The 21,421-nt window shown below is 35.5% G+C and overlaps 1 long non-coding RNA gene across 1 annotated transcript in view; it reads left to right on the forward strand.

The window, feature by feature from the left end:
• Positions 1 to 21,151, forward strand: part of LOC116664261 — a 299,718-nt gene extending 278,567 nt beyond the window's left edge. The window contains exon 3 of the long non-coding RNA XR_004320682.1: positions 21,024 to 21,151. This is a non-coding gene — a long non-coding RNA (uncharacterized LOC116664261). The remainder of the gene's footprint in view (positions 1 to 21,023) is intronic.
• Positions 21,152 to 21,421: the final 270 nt, after the last annotated feature.

Consider the following 21,421-nt stretch of genomic DNA (forward strand, 5'->3'; position numbering starts at 1 on the left):
AATAACATTAATGCATGGATGTGAGCCAAGTGCCAACGGCATTTATAAATAATTTTATATATACAAGACTGCATATACAAATTATAGTTTACTTTCTAAAAGACCCTTCTTAACAGTGCTCAATGTGCTAATATTAAGGAGCTAATCCTTCAAACAAGTTCACTTGTATCTAGTACATTATTGTAAATAGTAGGGCTTGTATAGATTATTAGCTAATTTATACGCATTTACTTGCATGATAGATTAGTAGCAAGCCTCTATGGATATCTGAATTAAATAAGATCTGCTACTCACAGAACTTGTTTTCAGTAGTGGAAAATTATCTCCATTATATCTTATTTATATTAATCAACTGGAATTAATTTTAAAACATGCAAAACTTAGAAGTCAATGTTTTTACAGAATGACAGTAAGAAGAATTTTACCTTGTTTTGGTAAGAGAATTTTTTCACACAACTTAACTACTTTCGCCTTTTTCTCAGAGGAAATTATTTATTTTCTAATCAGATTTACATTTGTAATTATGCAAGATGAAACTCATTCCTGCCCCAGAGCCTAGTGTCACCCTATTGATGAAAAAGTTTCTGTAAAAACATATTTTTCACACTTAATTCTTTTCTGAGAAGTGTATCTGGATAAAATCTTATTTTATCTTGTATTTTACTATACTGTATACCTTAAACATTAAAACTGACTTAATTTGATTTATTATAATACATAAAATACTAAATTTTATAAGAGCCAATCACCAATTAAAAATAAAGTGAGAAAGATAGTTATATGAAGCACTTCTAACAAATGAACCAACACAAATAATAAGTTTCAACACAAGTTTCCTGACTACCATGTGTGTCATGTTTTTGTCTATTTTTATTTGCTGGCTGTAGGTCACATTATCTGTTTCTTTTAAAGAGTGTTGAACTTTGTTTTGCAGGTAGTTATAGATCAGCTTATTTGGGATATGTCAAAATAGCCATTACTTTAGAAGTAACTCATGCCTTCCCCTACAGCATGGTATTCTTGGGTTTTGCTGATTGCCCCAAGTATTCAGCACACCTCTCTGCTCTGACTGGTGCAAATCTGAACAGCTCCTAGGCTTTTGTAAGCTCAGGCAATTGTTTAATTTATAGTTTCCTGGCAATTACTATTTTCTTGGCTTCGTTGACTTTAACCATACTTATGTACAGATTTAGTGTTTATTGGAAGACTCAAAAGGGATCTCTTGCAAATTTCTGAAGCTTTTTACCTCGGTGTAGTTCCCTTGTCTCTGATAGTCTGTCCTGCACATTCCAGCTTCCTTCGCCTCCTGAACTCTAGTCTGTCTCTTTGCCTCATCAAGACCGCCAGGCTCTTTGGAGTCTCCCTCCCTGTCAGAGTGAGGAATTCCATCTCAGTAGGAAGTTGGTATTTGTAGAGTTCCTCTTATGTGTTTCCCTTCTTGCATGGATCATAGTTGTGCATTGACTGTTTTTCAGTATATGGAAACTGTTTTTTCATATGTTTCTTTACTTTTGTAGTTGTTTACAGTGAAAGAAAAAGTCTAGTACCACTTGCTCCTTAGTAAGTTAAAGCAAGACATAATTTTTTATAATTGAATGTAAGAAATCTATATTTTTGTCAGTCTTCTATTGAGGTTTGACATTTTTGTTCTAAATATATGAAATTTTGCTCATTTTTTCCTTCATATTGAATGCCATCTGAACTGTGTCCAAGAGTGGTCATCAGTACCAGCAAAAATGTCCTAACCCTTTATTTTCAAAGATAATACGTGAACTTTTTCCAGATACGTGAACAAGTGTATGAAATCAGTTATTTGAACCCCACGTTGTGGAACTTATGTACTGGGGCCTAAGAAATTTTAAGATTTAATTTTACCAAAGTACATGTCATTCACAGAAGAAAATCTCTAAGACTCTGTAGATTGTCTGCAGTTCCATAGAAATTATATTAAAGAGCCTCCAGCATGAATTGGAACCAGATAACCACATTGTGACGTTGCAGAATGGATTGATTTATTGGGTGGCACACTTTCTATTTGACATTGGGAAATGTTAGTGTCACTGTTACCAAGGTATTCTTCCTGGTCAAAAGTAGCGAACACTACCAAATGTTTCTTAAAGAAGTACTTGGATCAGTTTAACACAGATCAAGACAACAGTACAAAAGTGGACAGTTTTCTTCTCCTTTACTTTTATAGATTAGTATGCATTCAATTACTAGAATAACAGTAATAAATTATTTCAGAGTGAAATTAGTAATGAGGTAAGAATATGATAATTTTTTTCTATTCCATTTCAATTTGGAGTTGAAATTTTTTCACTTAACAGTTTTTCTATGCTCTGATAATGACTGTATTTTCAATCTACAGACTTAAAAAAATTGTTTAGACTTGACAGCCCTATGGCCACAACTTATCACAGTGCCCCATCTTGTCAAACTCTAAATAGCTTAAGCAGCAAAAAAAAAAGTATAATAATAATGCATGTTATATATACACTGTGGTAGCAGAGAATAGCTGATTGTTCATCAATCCTTTCTTTTTTTTTTTTTTTTAATTTTGGAGGGGAAGGTAATTAGCTTTATTTATTTATTTACTTATTTATTTATTCTTAACGGAGGTACTAGGGATTGAACTCAAGACCTCATGCGTGCTAAGCGCACACTGACATATTACCCTCCCCTCTCCAATCCTTTCTATTTTCTTTTGTGCACACATCTGGACCAAATTCCCCACTTACTTTGCAGTTGGGTGTATCTGGGTGGTCTTTGACCATTGGAATGTGGGAGCCAGTAGTGAAAGTATCTCCAGGTTGTCCCTTGATAACCTCCTTCAAGATCCTCCCATTTCTCTCCTCCCATCTTTATGGCTACGGAGGACTCCAAAAATACAGAGGTGGTAGCCTCACAATAGGAAAGGAGCCAAAGTCTCTGAGTGGAGCACTGTTCACACCCCTTCCTGCTGATTAGATTTCATATGAACAAGAAATAAACTTTTGTTGTGTTGTCACTGAGATTTTGGAGTTATCTTATATAATACTGTACTACCTTGACTACTACAGATTTATAAATTTAAGTCATAAAGAAACTGCTGAAAATTGTCAAGAGAGAGACCCACATTAGGCAATGCCAAACATTTAGCTGGCTAAACCTAGCATATTGACGACCCTGTGGCTCTAGAGAGACAGGTTGGAAATAGTTAAAGGGTGATACATATGGCCTTTACTTTCTAATTTTAACAATATATTTTGTGAAAGGGATAAGCTTAAGTCAAAATTGCCTCATTTTTGGAGAACAAAGATATTAGCAAGAGTTGAGAGAACATATGGTCTTGTAGGCTTGAAAAAGCCAACCGATATGAGGAACCTAAGTAATAAAAATATAAGATGAAAAAGATTTGAGCCACAATGTCACAGTAAGACTGTTCAGCTGAACAAAGAATACTGCAATAAATCAAAGATCAGCTTAAGGGTACTACATTCCCCTCAAGTACTATTCCAGATGACCTCAAATTAACCTGTTAAATAAAGAGACACGTCCAAGTAAGGATCAAAGAAATAAAGCAAAGATAATCATGTCAAAGAAAAGTGGGTATGATTACTGTCACATGGAAATGCATTGCAATAGATCAGAAGCTAAAGTAAATGGTCGAGAAAATGTAGTATTCTGCACAAGTACACACACATACACAAACATGCACACAAACTGTCTTGGTCCATTTAGGCTGCTATAACAAAATACCACAGACTGGGCAGTTTATAAATGATAGAAGTTTATTTCTCATAGTCCCAAAGGCTGGAAGTCCAAAATCAGAGTGCCAGCATTTAGCTGGGTGAGGGGCCCTCTTCTGAGTGGCAGAATTCTTGTTGCACTGTAACGTGATGGAAAGAGCTAGGGAATTCTGTGGGGTCTCTTTTATAAGAGCACTAATTAGGACTCCATCCTTATGACCTATGCACCTCCCATTAGGATTTCAACATATGAAGTTTAGGGAGACATAAACATTCAGACCATAGCATTCTGCTCCTGTCCCTGACCAAAATTCATATCCTTATTACATGCAGAATACATTCATTCCATCTCAACAACCTCAAAAATCTGACTTTTTCCACCACCAACTGAATAGTCTTAGTCTGAAGTCTCATCTAAATATCATCTAAATTAAATATGGGTAGACGTTTCATCCTGAGGCAAATTAATCTCCAGATGTGAATCTGTGAAATCCAACATGTTATGTGCTTGCAAAATACAATACATAGGACAAACACTCCCCTTCCAAATGGGAGAAATAGAGAAGAAGAAAGGGGTAATAGGTCCCAAGCAAGTCTAAAACCTGAAGACCTGCTGGGGTGAAGGGGATCTCCCTTCCAGACACACCAGGACAGGTGTTACTTACAGTAGCACTCCCACTTCTCAGTACCAGTTTTCCATCTTAACTCATGTGGGCTGCTATGACAAAGTACCACAGAATGGGTAGTTTATAAACAACAGAAATTTACTTCTCACAGCTCTGGTGAGGGCCCTTTTCCAGGTTGCAGAATTCTTATTGTAGCCCCACATGGCAGAAGACACTAAGGAGTTCTTCGGGAGGTCTCTTTTATAAAAGCACTAATCTCATCATTAGGACCCCACTCTCGTGACTTAAGCACCTTCCGAAGTCTCTATCTCCTAATACTATCACATTGGGCATTAAGATTTCAACTTACGAATTTGGGGTAACACAAACATCCAGACCATAGCACACACACAAACTCAGATAAAACATCTTGGATTGTTTGAAAGTAAATATAACTCTCAATCCCCCAAAACTATTTAAATAGGAAGTCAGCTGTGAATCCTGGAGTACTCTCAGGAAGGTTGGTGATATGTTCATGGAAGATAATAGGCAAGGAAGAGAATCTCAGAGATAAATATGAAGTGTAATTAAGGAACATCCATTAGTCCCGGGGAAGAGAATCGGCCAAATGCCTGCTGAGCAGAATATCAGAACTGATAGGAACCAGTGTCTGTTTTGGTTTTCCCCTTCAATCTCCTTCCCAAGTGCAAGTTTTTATTGCAATTTTCCTATTTCTGTTCCATCACTCCATATCAGGCGCTGGGGAGAAAGACAACATATCTTTGAGTTAACAAATCATTAGACCTTAAAGATGTGCATCCAGATCTCATGGCCTAATAGAAAGAACGGCATTTCTTCCAGAGATCTTGGACTTTGGCTTGATACGTGACTGGATGAGGTTTTAGTTTGTTTTACTTAATAAGGAGTGCATTTTGTGTCATTATGTATAGAAGGAGAAATGAATGGATGATTGGTGACCCCAAGGGAATACTGTGATAGAGAACAGCTGGTTGTTCAAGTTGTTCACCAAACCTGGCTCCTCTTCCTTCTAGAACAGAGGCATGATCCTTTTCCTGTCTTCTCTTGGGATTTGTTGTCACCTTAGTTTAAATTATGAACGTGGAAAATGGATGGAATGGATATATCTCACTTCTCCAATCACTAGGCAAATGGAGATGACTGTGTGGTTATATGAAAGGGCTGACTCACAGAGGGGGAAGAACCTTGATGACTATGAAGGACAGCATTCTTCTACCATCTCCCAGACTCCCCCAAAACCCCACACACTGATTGGACTTTACAAGAGAACAAATAGAATTTTCATTGTGTTCAATCTCTGAGATTTTGAAGCTAATAGATTACAACACCTTGTGCTACTTTAATTAATACATATTACCACATACACATTCTCATAATCACATGCAAAGCAATACTAAAATGGGAGAAAATATCACAGTTTTCACTGATATCTGACACCTCTGAGTACAGAATACAACTTAATGAAGTAGAGAAGTTAATTCATATACCTAATATTAGCATCCACATTTATTAAGATCTGTATGCTAGGCATTTATTTGTACAACACTATTAAAATGAAAATTACTATTTGGACTGAGCTAGCCTCTGTAGATACATGAACAACACAGACAAAAAGCCTGATCTTATGGTGTCCATGTTTAATCTAGACATCATACAAGATGAAGTATATGTTTTTACTCTGTATATTACAAATGATTAAATAATAGCCACAGGGCTAAGTAATTTGCCCAAACTCACACAGATAAGGAAATGATTAAACTCACATTTCTTTGACTGAAGATTTCAGTAATTTAAGATGTCTGAATATTTCAAATTAAATTAAATACTGCCTTCTACTTGTCTAAAATTTTCCTCACTTATTATTTAGATGTGATCATATGGCCCATTGTGTAGATCCAGTCTTTAACATTACTCCACTATATTTGGTACAAAGATTTCTCATGTGAACTTGATCCATTTAAGTCAGAAAGTATAAACCACACTAGAAATCTTTTAAGAACTGGGAATAAAGGAACTCTCCTACACTGTTGATGGGAATATAAATTGGTGCAGCCACTATAGAGGACAGTGTGGAGGTTCCTTAAAATATTAAAAATAGAGTCACCATATGATCCAGCAACCCCACTCCTGGGCATATACCAGAGAAAACTCTATTCCAAAAAGATACTTGCACCCCAGTCTTCATAGCAACACTAATTACAATAGTCAAGACATGGAAACAACCTAAATGTCCATCAACAGATGAATGGATAAAGAAGATGTGGTATATATACATACAATGGAATACTACTCAGCCATAAAAAAGAATGACATAATGCCATTTGCAGCAACATGGATGGACCTGGAGATTATTATGTTAAGTGAAATAAGTCAGACAGAGAAAGATAAACATCATGTGATATCACTTGTATGTGGAATCTAAAAAAAGATACTACAAATCTTATTTACAAACCAAAAATAGATTCATGGACATAGAAAACAAACTATGGTTACCAAGGGGGAAAGGGTGAGGAGGGATAAATTAGGAGTTTGGTATTAACAGATACATATTACTATATATAAAATAGATAAACAACAAGGACCTACTGTATAGCACAAAGAACTATATTCAATTTCTTATAACAACATATAATGGAAAAGAATCTAAAAAAAAAATGTATGTATATATATAACTGAATCACTTTCCTGTACACCTGAAACTAACATGTAAATCAACTTTACTTCAATAAGAAATAGAAATTCAAGGAAAAGAATTGAAAGTATGTTTTGATTTATGAATCATAAACATAATTTTTTATATTACCTTTGAGCAGTTGAAACGTTGACAAGTTATGGAACACCCAGATAATTTCTGTATTTTCCCTTTCTGTTTCATATACGGTAAAAGTCTGGAACTGATTGTGAAGTTAAAGCATAACCAGGTACTAACATGTGCATTGGTAATCACTGGTAAATTCTTGCCTTTCACTGTTTACATATTACATGTTTTGAAATTGATTCCTTGTATTACTATAAAAATATTTCATTAATATTGTCTCCTACAGTAAGAAACTGATTGAATAATGTGGCAAGAATGCAAATAATAAATTAGGAAATAAAATCTTAATCAATTTTCCATTGTAATTCAAGTATGAATATGAGCAAATTAAAGATATTTTGTAGACTTTGGTTTCATGAAAGACTGTTGGTGAATGAAGTTTCCCTTTATCTTTCAGCTGCTTGTAGAAAGCTGTTAGACTTACTTCATACCCTTGTGTTAGATTTAACAAATAGTGCTCTGAACGAAGCACTCAGACTACAAATGAGAAGTTATTACTCCAGGAGCAACTTGATGAGTTTTGAGAACATCACACACCACTTTCTGTCTGTATCTCCAGAGAAAGTAATTAGTGAAGAGGTTGCTGGAATTATAATAATCTGTTATTGTGGTTATTTTAAAGATAAAACCTTGATGATTTTAGTTTCAGTTTGGTTGCAGTTATTTTTCAATGAACAGGTCAGAATGATGGACCCTAGAGTTTCAGCTCTATTCATCATATTTCTTGCCACAAAATGAAAATATTCCCAGTAAAATGGTCCTCTAAAAAAAGAAAAGAATATGCCACTTAAGGGGACATTTAAATAATCTTTGATATTTTAAAGTCTTGGTTTCCAGTTAAGTGTTACATAAACAAAATTATATACACAAATAAAAAGAGTTTATTCTAGAGGTCATCTTAACTAAAATAAAACTGTATTTTATTAACCCACAGAAGGCATTCTTAAAGTATTATTTTGAAATAATATTCAGCTTGGTATATTTAAGTCAATTATTTATCATTCCATTCTGTATTAGTTTCCTATTATTATTACAATAAATTGCCACAAATTTAGTTCTTTAAGACAACACAGATTTATTATTTTATAATTCTGAAGGTCAGAAATCCAAACTGGATCACAGGGCTGTGTTTCTTCAGAGGAGAAACCATTTTCTTGGCTTTTCTAGTTTCTGCAGGCTGCCTGCATTCCTTGGCTTGTGGTCCTTAGGAACTCCTGCCTCTGCCTCCACTTTCATACTGCCTTCTTTCTTTTGTCATTTTTCTGGGCCTGCCCAGATAATCCAGAATAATCTCCTCATTTCAAGATGCTTAACTTAACCACATCTATTGAGTCTCTTTTGCAATATAAGGTAACATTTCATGAGTTCTAGGGATTAGGTCATGGATATCTTTAGGGACTGTTTTTTATATACCCTACCAAACATTTTTCCTGATATTTTTTGAGCACCAATTTTTATTTTTGTTTTTTATTGAAGTATAGCTGATTTACAATATTGTGTTCATTTCTGATGTACAGCAAAGTGATTCAGATATTTTTTTTCACATTCTTTTTCCATTATGGTTTATTATAAGATATTGAGTGTAGCTTCTTGTGCTATACAGTGGGACACTGTTGTTTACCTATTTTATATATGGTAGTTATATCTGCTAATCCCATAGTCCTAATTTATCCCTCCTGTCCCTTTCCTCTTTAGTAACCGTAAGTTTGTTTTCTATGTTTATAAGGTCTGTTTCTGTTTTGTAAACGAGATAATTTGTATCATATTTTAATTTCCGAAGATAAGTGATATCATACTGTCTTTCTCTATTTGACTTACTTCACTTAGTAAATAGTGTTGCTATGAACATTGGGGTGCATGTATTTTTTTGGAATAGAGTTTTCTCTGGATATATGCCCAGGAGTGGGATTTCTGGGATCATATGGTAAGTCTATCTCTAGTTTTTAAAGGAATCTCCATGCTGTTTTCCATAGTGGCTGCACCAAACTACATTCCTACCAACAGTGTAGGAGGGTTCCCTTTTCTCCACACCTCCACTAGCATTTAAATGTAGATATATTAATGATGGCCATTCTGACTGGGAGCACTGATTTTTTTTAAATGCATTATTTTTTTTAAATGCATTATTATTTAAGATGATACAAAGTTGAAAATAGAAAGAATAGTTGGAGAGATAATTCAGACCTTAGTAAGTATTACTACAGGTGCAGGAGAAATGTTACAGAAGTTCAAAAGAAGAACCTTGCACTTGTCAACTCATAACCAGAGTGTTTACACTATACTTTAGTCCCAGGAATCACATTCAGTTATAAAGGAAGAGTAGCACATTTAGATAAGAGAAATTAGAATTGTTATATAAATTTAAAAAATCAAATGGTGCAAAATGAAAAGAACTGAGAATATATAATTCATAAAAGGGGCTATGGTAACTACATTTAAACATTTGAGGAAATGTCATTTGGAAGTCGCAGTAGACTTGTTCTCGACAACTACAAAGACGGTTAGAACTATGATAGATAAATCATAGGAAGTCATATTGTTTTAGTCCATTTGGGCTGCTATTATGAAATATCATAGACTAGGTAGTTTATAAACAACAGACATTTATTTCTCACAATTCAGAAGGCTAAAAGTCCGAGATCAGCATGCCAGCATGGATGGGTGAGGGCCCTCTTCCAGGCTGCAGACTTCTCATTGCAGCCTCTCATAGTGGAAGGGAGTTCTGTGGGTTTTTTTTTTTTATAGGAACATTGATCCCCCTCATGGAATCTCTATCTTCATGACCTAAGCACCTCCCAAAGCCCTCACCTCCTAATGCCATCACATTGGGCATTAGGATTTCAACACATGACTTCTGCAGGGGACACAAATACTCAGATCACAGCACAAACTTTAACTCAAAATAAACATACTTTCTAAAACCATCCATAAGAGGAATGGACTTCTTCAAGAAGAAGGAAATTGTTTTGAAATAAAACGGGATAACTATTTGGTCATATTATCATAAGGAAACTTCAAATGTTGAAAATGTGTCTGAACTAGATGACCCTGAGTTTCTATTTTCTAAGATCTCCAGTTATGTGATCAAAAGAATTCTCAGAGGGAATTGTAATTGGGATTCGTATGGAAGAACCAGTAGGATTTAGAAATCTTTAACTCAGGAGAGGATACATCAAACTGAATGAAAAGCATGAGACAAAACAGAGCCAGGAAGGTGTGTTTGCTCTATAAATTCTCAGATTGTCAGAGCACCCAGCTTGAGGTGAAGATGTGTGCACTGTAGTGTTCAGGCATGTCCAAAGAATGTCTGAAGAACTACTGGGCTAAGTCGGCTAAGTGTCTGTTGTTTATTCATCTGGGAGACCAGGAAAACTTCTGCACGGGGAATAAAAATATGGATTCTCTGAGGTGACTAAGACAATAGAAAAACAGATGTGAATTATTATTCCTTCAGCTATTCCTCTCAGATTTGTTGCACAATAATCTTAGGGGCTCCTTCCTGTGGAGTTTTGAGGAGGAGAAATGTCCTTTCCCCTTGTTCTATATTTCTGTGTGAGGTGGCATCAGTTGATGTAACATATTTGGTCATTCTTTACCTCTCTCCTCACCCTGCATAGGGGTTTGGAGGGAATGGGGAGGGATGGGGTGGGGGGAGTGGGAGAGTGGGTGGAAGAGAGCGAATTCTCTTGGTGAGGGAGATGAAGAATTAAGCAAAGAAAGGGAGCCCAGCCTCCTCTTTTCTTCCCGTTTGTAATCGATCTCCCTCAGATGTCAGACACTCAGATCTGTTCCCCACACAAAAGGTTTTACAAAGACAAGTCCCCACACGAGGAGGCCCATGGTTTACTGGCGCTGCTCTTGTCAGGCTGAGTAATTCTTAATTCTGGGGTTCAGTATTAAGAAACTTCTTGTTTCTATATATTTAAAAGCCAATTTCTTCAGCTGTACCTGTAATGAAAACATATTTGGGGCTCCCATGCTGCTTCTCAGTTGCTTCAGAATTCAAGAGCGAGGAAGAAGGGTTATTTAGGCCCCTTCAAACACCAGCAGTAATGAGGTCAGAGACATACTGATTTGTAACCATTAAATTTAATGCTTTGGGCAACTTGGAGGGTGTTAATCAAGTTTCTTAGATTATCCTTCTCATTTTGTTCTTATCTGAATCAAAAGGGTACAGTCATTGTTACCTACCTGGATGTTCTGGAATTACTGAGATTTTTAAGTATTTTTAATGTCTACACGTAAAAATATATACAGAACTTTTAATCAAAAGTTGATCCAATAAACAACCCAATGTTTTCAGCTATAGAATGGATAAGTAGCAGTGGAAAGGAGCAAACCATGGTTACATTCAAGTAACCTGGATGCATTTCAAAAATGTAATGTTAAGGAAGCAAGATCTGAAAATAAATACAGTATGTTTCAATTTGTAAAAAATATATAAAAAAACTGACAAAACTAAATCATATTTTCTAAAAATGTCTATGAAGATACTAAAACTGCAAAGAAAAGCAAGGAAATCATTATAACATTCAGAATAACAATTCTTCGGGCAAACGAGGACATTGCAGCTGAGAAGGGGCACATGGTGGGTGTGTAGGGTTTTGGTAGTGTTCTATTTCTTGACCTAGATGGTCATTACATGAAGGTATGTCTTCTTTTGATGCTCTCTCCTCACATTGCAGACACATATATTCTTATTCTCTCCTTCACTTAACTTTTATCCTTCTTAAATTCTCCCAGCCTACTATTCAGCTAGACCTACTGGAAATTACAATTTTCTCCTTCCTTTTTTGAGGGAGGAAGGAAGTTCATATCCACAGTCTCTTTCCTTTTTGCCAACAAAACCCATGTCTTCCTTTGTGACAGCAGCCTACATTGAAGAGCAGAAAGAAAAATGTCTTAGTGCTTTTGGTTTTCTTACTTTCCCCACCTTTCTCTCACCTTTGTCCATCCTTTTCTTGCTATCATCCTGTGTGCCTTTCTTTGAACTCTGGTTCATTTATTCCAGGAATTTCCTCCCAGAGTCCTAGAGTACCATTTAAAACTAAATCTTTATTATTTTTAAATAATGGAAATAGCTTCTTTTAGGGTTTATGCAGTTCAAGTATGAGAAAAAGATTAAATGAATTTATAAGCACATAAGACTAAAATCAAATTTTCTGCTGCATAAGAAGTAAACAAACTAAAAATCTCAGTACCTAGAAGATAACCAGGAAAAGCAAAGATGAAAATAAAATCCTACAACATTTTTTTTTCTTTTTTGCACAGTTTCAAGACCATGGTAACATGGCATAAGCACCTGGTTATAATATTATAATATGTTATATGATCATCAATATTAAATGAGTCCTTATAATAAAGAGACAAGTTATATTAGTTTTTATTATCTTTTGGATCATCTTTTGGATTTGAACTCCAAATGAGAAAGAAGCTGTAGGAGGTTTTTCCTAATGAGTCTTGATTAGGTGAGTAGGTGAGAAGTGCTGGAGAAGGTTGTAGATGTGTGTGTGTGTGTGTGAGAGAGAGAGAGAGTGAAAATGAGGGAAGACACAGCCTTCTACACACTGAAGATGACTAAATCTTTATATCCAGTCTAGATTTCTCTTCTTGGGTTCAAACGTTTGTACTCAGTTACTTACTAAATTTCTTCATGTGAATATCTGAGGCATTCAGATCCAACAAATTCAAAATTAAGCCTATATCAGTCATGAAGTCTGTTTCTTATGTTCACCATCATCATTTCTCACGCGGATGTGCAACAACTTTCTCTCTTGGTCTGAGTCTCTAATTTTAGGCATTCAGTTCTTTTCTCATCTTGCCACTGGAATGATCCATCCTTCCTTCCTTCCTTCCTTCCTTCCTTCCTTCCTTCCTTCCTTCCTTCCTTCCTTCCTTCCTTCCTTCCTTCCTAATATGGAATTTATTACACAGCAAGACTAGATCCCTGCATATCAGCAAGATTGCTAGCTTCAGTGGGTCAGATGCAATCTGAGGTCTTCCCCAGATTACCAGTTTATGCAGATTTGAGAGGCTCCATAGCATCCAGTCTGGATTCCATGTTAAGGAAGAAGCCTTCTCCACTGGCACTGATGGCAAGACCAGAGAGTCTCACCAACATCGAGGTCCAGTACAGTCCAGCCAGTGACAGATCTGACAGATCACATTTTGTTTGGTTTGAGAAAATAACTTTGCAACCTCTTTTGTTAACTGTAACTTTCAAGGTATAAGAGTCACCAGAGAAACTAGTTTTAGGAGTATAGGTCAATGTCACCATCAAGGGGATACTGCACAAAATAGACTTCAGGAGTTGACCCTTCAAGGTATTGGAAAGAACAAGAGCCTGAGCAGTGAGCTGGTATGTCCTTCATTTGCACAACCACCTGAGTGGGCTGGTTGGCAGTAACCAACATGTCTCCAAATATGAATCCAAGGAAAACTCCACCATCATATTGTGGTTGTATCAGAGTTCACTCCAGTTAGATTTTTATCCCAGATCCTGATGAAATTGGACAAATCCCCAACCTGGGTAGATCAGGAGAGGGTCCACACATGTTTGTAGCAAGACTTTAGATCCTCCGTCACAGTGAAGTCACTGACATTGAGATACATGGATATGAAGTCATTAGCATTGCTCTGTAAGAACTGGGGAAGATGGCTAGCTGAAATGTGCACAGGAACATCTTTAATCAATATTGCTATTGCATAGCAAGTAGAGTATAGTCATATCAGACAAAACCATCTCAATTGTCAACTCAAAGTGTGAAATCCACACACTCTGGTAATGCCTGAAAGTCTAATTAAATATTGGGTTTTCCCTGGAAAAATTCAGCTGGCCCTGTGAACTGCTTTTCCCAGAAAGTAGTGTGGGGGGATGATCTTTCTGAACCACATATCTAATCATTTGATTTTTCTAAATTTTTAAGAAACAACTTACTGCCTCACGAATGAATTTTATTTTCCTTAAAATGCACCCCCCCAAACCCCTAAGCATCCTCATTGCTGCTTACCTCTCCAGGATCATCTACCTCATCCTTCCCACCTCCAGCAATCGTTAGCTGTACTAAACTGTAATTTGTCGAACTCTTCATGACCTGTAGCCTCCAGAATTTGAGAAGTTTTCCTCCCTCCACCTTCTTCATTGAGTTATTTAGTACCAACTCTTAAAATTTCACGTTGTGCCTCTGAAGAGCTTTTCTTAACTTCTAAATATAGATTAAATCAGTCGCTGTATTTTGCATTGTCATATTATGGACAATTTGGAACTTCACTTGAACTCTATAATTACAGAAAGCAGAGATGGTTGAGAAATCCCCCAATTCTTTACATTTCAGAGAAGTGTCTCTCTGCAAAGAACATGCTCTGGCATATTCCCAGATGAGTCCTACAGCCACCCTTTGTTAATGATTTTCTTGTTTACTTGCCTCTATAAAGCCTCACACTCCCTTCCTTTTAAGTTGTTCCTCAGTCATTCACACTCTCCCTATTGCAATAGCCTCAATAAATTCATCTTATTTATCTGGTGCCTCTTTTGCATTAAGCACTTCCTTTATAATGCATAGAATTTAGCATACAGCTAAATTGTGATTTCCTAATGTATGGTTTTTCACTCTACTAGACCAGTATGTGAAAACAGAAACTATATCTGTCTTTTTCTCTTATTAAAGAAACAAAGGCTTCTCGGGACAATGCTAACATCTGGTCTGGAGCAGGAATTGTATAAAAATATGTAGGAATTATACAAGATCTGACAAACAAGATGCCAAAGAAGTTATGGAAGATCACTGTGGTCATGTCACTAGGACTCAGAAGCCAACATGAAGAGGCTCCTAATAGTCAAAAATGGGATTAATGGATTAATAGCTATCAAATATGTTTGTAATTTTCATATTGATATTCAAAAAGCCAAATAGGTTAAATTCTGTGGTATAAATCATTATGAGATCAATTAGCTAAAAATAACTATAAAATGATACCAAATCACCCAAAAGTTTAAAAAATTTTTTAGTACTAAGAAGCTATTAATAGTCCTCTAAATAACCTATGAGGAATTTTAGTATCCCAGAGATACAGTTTTAATATTTCATTAATGAGTTTGCAGAACATGATTTTTACATTCCAAATGTAAATATACTAAAATGCAGCTATTTGTTAAATCAATAGTTTATTATAAGTGAAAGATTACTGAACACACTTAAAAGTATGTTAAATTTTTTTTACAAAGTTCAGATGAACATTGTATGTATCTTGTACAAGGCATGGCCACAAATGTAAAATTAAAATACTGCATTAAAAATTTGTTTAAAGATACTCAAAAGAAAGGTCATAGTGAACAAAATGATCTTGTTAAAACAGGTCTGCTAGAGCAGGTACAGTCAAAGTATCATCTAGCAATAACAGAGGCTGAAGATGAGATTAAAATCAGAAATTTCAAATTTGGCCTGTTGTTTATAATTAATAGTTTCAGAAATTATGTGGAGAATAATTCATCCAAACATGACCAGTCACTGAACATGACAGACTCCTAAGACTGGATGTCTAAGATGAGGCAAAGACAATTTTCTACTTCCTGGAATAGCTGCTAATATTATTTATAGTTCACACACACACACACACACACACACACACACACACACACACACACACACACGATACGGCTTACTAAGTGTTATGTAATACTTTAGTAAGTAAAAGAGAAAAAGGATACTTTGTTGTTATTTTCTAAAACCGTGTATCACCACTTCAATTTAAAACCCCTATAATTTAAAACCCCTATGTAATCAGACCCCTATACATGGAAGTCATAAATACTATCAATGCATTGTTACTATCTGAGATAGTACATAATATAAATGTATTATTTAATGTATATTCTTGAGTAATACAAGAAAATAACAAATAAGAATACATTTCTAAGTGTAAGATCTCAAAATTATATGAGCTGTTTAAGTTAGTTTGTATTAATAAGAAGTAGAAATAGAAACAAAACATTTATAAAAACCAATTTATTTAGAAGTGAGATGATTGGTGATGCAGTTAATAACAATTTTTCAATGGCTTCCATGACTCAAAATACATTAACTGATTTATATTCTTTTGAAATAAATAGTAACACATTCTGGAAAGGTTATAATCTTACTAAAAGAGACCCGTTGAATATTAGACTCAAATTCTATGCCAGTGTTCCTTGAAGATGAACACCAACACTTAGAAAACATACATTGCAAATTATTTATGGTTATAAACAGCATAACTAGTGCCACTTTTCCATTTCTGTCTCTTAAATCATGCTACTTAATTGATGATTCTGCTCCTATGATTTAGCGTACTCATCTGTTTTATGATTTATTCTTTCATGAAGATGTACTGAAAATAATTGTAAAAGATACAGATAGAATAGAGAGAGAGAGAGAGAATATTTTCTTTATCCATCCATCCTGTAGACAGTTAGCTCATTTCTATACCTTGGCTAATGTAAATAATGCTGCAGTGAACATGGGGGTGCAGATATCTCTTCAAAATACTGATTTCATTTCTTCTGGATATATACCTGAGTAGGACTGCTGCTTTAACCAGTAATTTTCTTTAATTTTCTGAAGAAACTCTATACTGTTTTCTACACTGTCTCTGGGAATGTAAAATGCCAATTCATCCTGAGTTAAAATTGTTCATGCTTATTGATTCTGGGCTTTCTGTTCCACTGGTTTGTTTCTGCATCAAATCCAGTGTTGTTTTCCCTAACATAGTCCTTTCTACGTGCTCTCGTGAAGCGTTCTGGTCATCTTACCCTATCACCTACCCTCACTGCATTGTAACTTTGTATTTCCCTTCTCCCGTATGTTCACCTTACACTTTAAGCTCCATGGGGCTAGGGACTATATCCATAGTGTGCACTCTGCCAGTGCCTGAGGCAGATTAGTCATAAAACGTGCTTATCAAATGTTAATATCTGAGAGGGAAAGACTCCTTAAGTCTGCCTTTCAAAATTTTATAAGGTATTTTGCATATTTTCAAAATTTGTATCATTTTTCTGATTGGACTACTCTGATTTCTTTTTTATTGTGTTGTTGGCAGGCTAATATTTCCAGGACAATATTAAATATTATTAGTGAGCATTTTTTCTGTTGTCCTAATTTTTACAGAAATGACTCTATGAAGTTTCATTATAAAGTTTTAGGTTGGTTCTTTGCTTGAGATAACTTTTTTTGTTATCATGTTATAACAGTCTTACTGTATTCTTTGTTTACATGAAACTTTTCCCAAATACGGACAGTTGGAACCAATGGACTCATTGTTTATTGTAAATATTTGAGGCTACTAAGGAAGCTGACACAGCCCTTTCTATGAAAATGTCTCTCTATCCTCCTAAAATGAAGGAAGGACAGTGAAAGTTTAGGAGAAGGTCAGTGTCGGTGTCTCTTTCTTTAAGGGAAGTAATCAGTGTGCTGCCAGCACACACTGATGCTCTGGTACTAAAGTTCACAAAGTGGAGTTTATTTTTTTTCTCCATTACAGGAAAACACGTATTTATTGAATCAATTGATCAGTCAATTAGTACTTACTGCCTAGGATGCTTCAAAGGCTGGGGAAATGTTGCCTATTTACAGATCAGTTATAAAATTACCATCATCCCAGAGCCTGTAATAACCTGCTAGATTTCCTGTTTGTTTTAAGCTGAATATTACTAACTGGGACTCAGTAAATGTGGCCCTTTAATGATCATTTCTTGGGCTATAACGTGTTTTAAAAATCAGTAAATTTCCTGTGGGATGTACTTATATTACTTACTTATAAAAATTGGAAGACACTGGGATATATATTCTCTAAGGCTTTAGTTGCCATGGTCCCCACCACCCCCTATTGTCCTTTCCCCATTCAATTTACCATTCATATCTTTAAAGGCATTTTGGTTTGTGACCTTTATAAGTCTTTATAAGAGTGGATTAATAACTCAGAATTTTTGAGCCAGGAATAATGCTCCTAGTTATTTGGAGATGATTTTGCCTGAAGTAGATAAATATCAACATTTTTGTACGAGAGAGTATTCAAATTATAATTACTTCTAAATATACATTCTGAATTCCAGTCTTACTCCCAATAAATGGGCAGCAGAAACAATTTTTATCACTGGTGAATGCTCAGAGCCAGGTAGAACATAATTGCTTTCCATTCTACAAAGTTATGTGTTTAAAAACTATTTTCCTGTACGTCTTTCTCAAACTGAACAGAAGACAATGTGTCTGGCTCATTTTTAATATCATATGTAGTGCTTGGCATGAGGACTTGTGCAGATTATAGATATTCAATAAATATTTGTTACATAATATATAAAAGAAATGATCCATTCCATGATTTGCAGTAGCAGAAAAAGTATTTGAGGGTTAATCAGCTTCAATTATTTCCAAAAGCACTTATCAACATGTTTGTAACTTTCTCATCATTACCAGAAGAACAAAGTAAAACTTACAAATGGTTGAAAAAAAACTGTACAGATATGATTTGCAGAAAAAATACATTTTTTAGTTCTTGAGCAATAATTTTTCATTGTAAAAACACATTAGGAAAAAAAATGAAACTGCTTTTAAAAGAGTTACATAAGAAACTGATACTTGGGACTGATTGGCCAGTTAAGTGTTTTCAAATTTGTCAGCTTTTGAGCTCTTGAAAAGCTGATTACATCCAAAATAAAGATGCCAACTCCAGGCTGATAGAACTAGATCACTTTATTGAGGGATTAAAAGCTGTTTTAAGGAAGTACTTCAAGAAAAACCAAGGAAAGAGACATTCAAATAGGAGTTCCAGAACTAATCATTTTAGTCTTATCTTTAACTTTCCTACTTATGAATGGATTGCTAAATAAATACTTTTGCCTCTTGAAGTTCTTTATTTTACTATGAATATCCCAACTGGTAGAAAGTAAATTCTGTGAAAAAATAGCCCATGCAAATGTTGTTCCTCACTTTGGCACAGATTAATTTTTGCAAATTTAGTTAGTTATGCTAAGGTTGTCTTCCAGTTATTCTTAAACTTGGCTGTGAAGCAGAATCACCTGGGGAGATTAATTTTTTAAAAATTACTCGTCTGGGTCCCATTCTTGGGCATTCAGATTTGATTGATCTGAGGTGCATCTTGGGCCTGGGAATTTTATTTTTCTAACTGTTCCAGGTTATTTAAGCCTATAGCAGTTTGAGAGCCACTGTTCTAGCCCATAATTCTTAAAATTCCATTAATATCCCAGTATATCTAATCTTTTCTCACTTGCAGATGAAAAAAAAAAGCCTTCTTTGCTTCAGATTCCATGGAATAAAAAACATAAATATACAGTTTTACAGCAAGAACTGTCCAGGTAAAGATCGTTTTAAGCCTCATGTTAGCAATACCTATTTACATTTTCTTGACTAACCCATTTCTTTCAACCTCTTGAGAGACAGAGAAGGAGAGAGATCTATTCATCCTGCCATTTCCAAAAACCCATGGTTATATATCCTGAATATATCTATAGCCTCTGGTCTCATATATTATTTGACGCTATACATTTTTTCCCACTCAAAACAACCACATCAACAAAAGGCAAATGTTCCTTTCTTTCTTGCTCTAGGCATTACATTGCTGAATTTTCAACACCTTGTGTCACAATCACCACTACATCTAACCTCAAATATGCTTTTTACGAGCTTCTATTGAATTGAAAAAGCACTTTAAGCACTTTGAGACTGTCTCTCACTGAGAAACAAGAGGCCCCAAATGATCAGAGAATAAAAACTCTTCAATATATCAGACGTTTCATCCTCATGCCTGGTGTCCCTCATGTGAGCACTGATAGCATCATAGTGCCCCTATGACCAATGTTCAGATTTGAATAAGATTGAACATGATATGAACTACACCTCTGTGTTAAGACGACGGGGCCCTCTTTTTATTTTGAAACTCACTTTTACCAGGCGGAATGGATTCCAATAATGTTATTCTGAAGTGAGACATCATTCTAGAGCAATGATTCTCTAAGTGAGACCCCCAAACAGAAACATCAGTATCATTGAACTTGTCAGAAGCCCTAATTCCCAGGCCCCAACACACACTTATTAAATCAGAATCTCTGAGAGTGGGTCCGGAAATCTGTGTTTTAATAAGCCCCCCATGTGATTCTGATACGTGTTAAGTTTTTATAAGCACTATTACAAAGGGAAGATGACCCCTTGATACCTGGAATAAGCTAAATTCAACCCATGTCTGAGTAAGGAAACAGACAAGTAGATCTCCTTTTGTGCTCTTGAAACCTTCAGGGGTTTTTGAAAAGGAAACATTGACCCAACGTAAGGAAAAACAAATCAAAAAGACAGTGATTAAAGGGTCAAATCGCAGGTTGCTACAATTCGGGGGATGTTTAATGGTGTTACACGGAAAACAACATGGGATTTGTGCTTCTGTACCATAGAAGGATTCTGAAGAGGTTGGACCCCATGTGGAATTTAATCTTTCTGTTGAAAAGAATTGAGATATAATTCAGCTCCATCAGAACACACACGAAGCTGGCCGGGGGCACAAACATGTCTCAGAGAGATAGAGAACAGAATACCAAAATGCTAGCCTACTAGACAATATTTCCAGGAAATAAGTCACTGGGAGAAGGCATTTTCAGAGTGCCCAAGAGGAAAAAGCTACCTTCTGCATGAATTCTATGAAACTAAACACATAAATAACCGAAACTCAAGCAGTGCAGTCAACAAAGACCTTGTATTTATACCCATCCCTCTGCCGAACAAAATAAAACAAACAACAACAACAACAACAAAATCAAGTCTCTAATTTTTCCTTTTTTGTATCTGGTTTTAGAAAAATCTTATTCTGAAATTTGAGTTTGACGAAAGGACTGAGTATTCCCTGCAAACAGGATGGAATGGGATAAACATAAGATGATTAGTTATGCCTGTCCACTGAAAGAAACGAACAGAAGACACTGTGCAATGGTGAGTGTAAATCTCCATATGTAGCAGATTACATAGGTGCAGTTATTCAAAGGTGTCTATGAAGAAGGCTGGTGTTCCCTGAAGAGTGGGTATGGATAGCAGCTGCTTCTGCTGGCTGGAAAACACTCAGGGGATTTGAGAGTGCAAAGTTTCCAGCCTCATTCATGCCTCCTATCATAGTTCCCAATCAAATATGTATTATAAGGCCCCCACTCCTTTCCTTCTAGTTCTGCATAGTTTTGCATTTAATTAGTGCTGCAACTC

Source organism: Camelus ferus, chromosome 6 (assembly GCF_009834535.1).
Source record: "Camelus ferus isolate YT-003-E chromosome 6, BCGSAC_Cfer_1.0, whole genome shotgun sequence".
NCBI classification, from domain to species: domain Eukaryota; kingdom Metazoa; phylum Chordata; class Mammalia; order Artiodactyla; family Camelidae; genus Camelus; species Camelus ferus.